Source organism: Pteropus vampyrus, unplaced genomic scaffold (genome assembly GCF_000151845.1).
Source record: "Pteropus vampyrus isolate Shadow unplaced genomic scaffold, Pvam_2.0 Scaffold49, whole genome shotgun sequence".
NCBI classification, from domain to species: Eukaryota; Metazoa; Chordata; class Mammalia; order Chiroptera; family Pteropodidae; genus Pteropus; species Pteropus vampyrus.
The window spans coordinates 4157069-4161415 of record NW_011888830.1 but is presented as its reverse complement, the minus strand read 5'-3'; positions in this window follow the sequence as shown (position 1 = coordinate 4161415).

Below are 4347 nucleotides of genomic sequence, written 5' to 3'. Positions count from 1 at the left end.
TGAGAAATTCATCACCTCGAATACAGGATGTTAATTATCATATACTAAAATTTTTAATTCTTCTTAGAGCTTTCTGGATTTCTGCATTTTGTTTTATAAATAAACTGGTAATGCAAATGTCTGGTAAAGCAACAACAACAACAACGAAACTTTAAAAGAATTAAGTACTGATGTGTTGGCAAGTAGATCTTGAAAGGAAAAATATCTCAGTAAAAAAGAAAAAAAAAAGAGGCAAGAGTGGAACAGAAAACAGCAAACCGAAATTATGTAAAAAATATCTACAATTAGACAGACCCTGATCTTTAAAGCAGTATACATACATGACTTTGGAATGTCAAGGGGAAAAGGGTTAAAATTCACCAGGAAATGAGAAGTAGTGCAGAGTCTTATGATAAAATTTTGGCTCAGACATATTTTTACCCAAACTGTAATCCTACAAAGGATAAAAATTAGTGAAAGTTGAATTTTTAAAATTCATTCTGTATATATAATTTCTAAATTAGATACATTATTAGGAATATTACACTTAAAATTTGTAGCTCTGAACGCAGGAGACCAAAGCAAGTACTTGAAATCAGACAAAAGAAAATTAGTAAATTCATCTGTTATGTAGTGTAGGTTTCCTTAATACAGTGGCTAACTGACCTGATGAAATCAACCGATTGCTTTGACACAGTCTTAGAATATGTAATCTGGTCTGCCAGTGTATTAATTTTTCTGTTATTCAGAAGACTTATGAAAGTAAGTATTCCATCATATTTTGTCATTTTCCAAATTAAGAAATTCAAGTGATTTAATTATTTTCCCTCATGGCTTAACTTCCCTTTTGCCTGACTCCCTTTCCTGATCTTACAGTATTAATGAACATATATGGGAAAGCCATCCATAAAATCAGAGTAATTCTCTAAAATAATGACTCCATCATCGTAATATATTCCCTCTATTAATATATTAATTCAGCAAATATTAATTGACATTGTGGGTCTACCACTTTACTAGATGTTATTTATTTTTTTTACTTTACCAGCCTTACAATGGACACACAATAAAAACTGGGAAATAAATAACCAAAAAGGTAAATAAAACATGGAATAAAGATATATAATTGGGAGACTATAGTTTAGAAAACTGAGAAAAATCTAGTGGTAAGTTTGTACATATACATAGATAACTAAAGGAATGAGCAGCTAAAATATTAGGGAAATAAGTCAGATTTAGAGAACACACAAAATAAATATCTGAAGACATCAGATTGAGTCATGACTCTGCCACTTACCACTGTGTGACCTCGGGCAAGTAGCTTAAAAATTCTTAATTTCAGTTTTTGATTGATTATGCCGAAGAGAATAAAACATGCTTCCCAAGCTTTTTCTAAGAAGTAAATAAGGATTTCTATTTCCTATAATGGATGAGTTCATATTTTGGAACAATTCTCCCACTAAAGAAACTTAGGAAATGTTTTCTAAGCCAAGATCAAGGAGAAGACAGTTGAGATCCAGACAAATGAGTTTGACATTCAGGGTTGATTTTTCCCCTGGGAATATTTGCCAGTCTGGAAAAGATCAGTGATTATCTGAGCACCTAAGGTTTTTTTTTTTTTTTTTTTTGCTGTTGTTGTTACATATTTCCAGTGTTATGAGAGTGAAAGTCTGAATACAGAGGTAGCCAAAGTGTGAGTTATGATAAATCACACGTGTTTTGTATTAAGAGCCTGAAAGTTGCACCATAGGGGGAAAAAAAAAAAGAAAAGAAAAGAAAGAAAAAGAAAATAGAATTGTCCTAGTAGGGACTGAAATCCCATTTCAAAAACTTCTAATCTTAAAGGTGGAGAAAGTAATTTCTAATTGTTCGTGCTCCTGTGTGTTTGCTGGAAATAATTTGAAATCTATCAATCTTACTCTTAAATTATATCTAGAAACAAATGTTTCAAATTAAGATTCTGTCAAAATTGCAAAAAATAACTAGGTACATAAAAAATGAAGTAAATTGTGAACTATAAATATCATCACACACACACACACACACACGAATACAGGTTCAGATTTTGTAGTTATCAGGCATAATAATTCATAAAATAATATGCCTGCTATGCTTGAAGAGAAAAAGTCATGTTGAGAATCTCAGAGTATTTCAACATTATAAAAAAGGACATGGAAGATTCCTAAAAATAACAAATAGATACACTTGAACTGAAAATTGAAATAACCCAATTTAGAATATCAAAGGAAGGCTTTAAACTCCAATTAAACACACTGAAAAGAGAATTATCAATCTGGAAACTCAGTCAGAAGAAAATAACTGCAATGAAGCATGTGAAAAATTAAAATGAAGAATAGAGGATAAGAGACATAAAATATATAGCAAAAAAACCCCATAGATATATAATATAGCAAAAACATGCAGTATAAACAGGGCCTTCCATAGTACCCCAGAGAATATTTTTTGTAAGTCCCCTTTTTATATAAGCAATTTGATTAAGGTTTTAATAAAGAATTGATAGGTTCATAGTGAGTTACTGATAAATGTTTAGAATAATTAATAGAGAAGAGGCACTACCGTATTTGTTTCTTATGGAATCAATGTATGTGAAATTTTTATAGCATCCAGGACAATTTCTTCCTACTCAGGTCTGAGAACCATCTCCTAATATTTGTTTTTTGGCCAATATATACTTCCTATCTCTCTCTGTGTGAAAAGTTAGTACATTAACTTTTGTCTTGGCTCTTTAGAAACTGATAGTGTTGAAATAACACAGATTTGTCTGGCCTCTGAAGTTCTCCAATACCAATTGTTAAATGCATTACTCATGGTGGTGCTCATTCATTCCACCTCCCATTGATATTTTTTCAATGAGTTTCTCAAAGTGCTTCATTGATGATGACCGCTAACACAAGTCTTACCCAGAATTTGAAGGAAAGTGTTAGTAATCATTTGTTTTATGCTCACATTAAATTTACGGTAGCTTAATGTCTAAGCGTGTCTTTTCTTGAACTCTTTAGGCCATCATCAAGAAATTCCTAAATGCGATCCCTCCTAGTGTTGATCACACCCCCATCTTCCACATGTGGAAGAACAGACTTAAAAGCTTTAAAAAAAAAATAGCCACAGCCACTACAGAGGACTGCCTGGCACATACCACAAGGCCTGTAGAAGAGGTGGGTGACTTCTGTGAGTGAGGTGATGTGGGGTACACAAGGTAAAGAACGCCTGCTGACACTGCCACTGTGCTCAAGCGCTGCAGGATCAGAGGTAGCACCCCCATTAGATCAGGGGTAGGTGTGAGCAGATGCCCTCATCCACATACATGGGCACTGGGCTGTTGGTAGCTCAGAATCCTGAATGTGTACCATGTGCAGTGTAAGAGTCACTCAGAATTATGTCAGTACCATTCTGGCAGCCCCACAAAAGAAATACTGCAGCAGGAGCAAATCATTCAGTGGGCTGTCCTCTTGAACTGAGCTCCAGGCATAGGGTCCAAGAACAACCATATAAGCAGAAGTTCTGGAGCTACTTGGGGGATCTGATTGACTCACATGTGGTGCAAAGGGTCAGAGAGTGCCACAAAGGGGAGAAAAAAAAACCAGAGTCTATGCAGGTCCCAGTCCAGGCTTTGGGCATTCTCCCTGGTTGCCACAGAGATAGATTTAGAAAATTTTAAGGAAGACATTCCAAAGCACGGGGTCCCCGAGGCATGGACTTCAAGCATAAACCTTACTTTCCCAGGTTTAAGGGGAGTAATAAACAGAGATATAATGGGATGCCAGAAGGAGAATAGAGGCAAAATGAAGTAGAAGCAATATTTGAAGTAATATGATAAAAGCAAGTGTAAACCACAAAGATATATTGTTTTATATCTACTGAATTGGCAAAACTTAGGACATTTAATAATATCATATGTTAAAGAGAATGTGGATCAGTGTGAACTCACATAACAGATCAAGTTTAAAATTGGTAAGGCCACTTGTGAAAACAGTTTGGCATTATCCTTTAAATCTGGAAAAGTATTACCCTGTAACTCAGTAATTCCACTCCTATGTGTGTATGGAGATGCTCTCATGTGTAGGCATTAAGAGACACAAACAAGAAATATTCCTTTAGCATCAATCATAATTTCAGAAAACTAGAAACCACGTCAAGGTCCAAAAATAGTAGAATAATAAAACAATGAACTAGAGGTAAGATGCAAGTTGGAGAAGGATACGTAAAGTTTGGTTTCATTTTTATTAACCTCAAAATGTGCCAAGACTAAACATTATATTTAAGAATATATTTATTATTGATAAATTGAAAATAACAAAGGAGTGATTTTTACAAAAGTTAGGATAATGTTTATTTCTGGGAGAACAC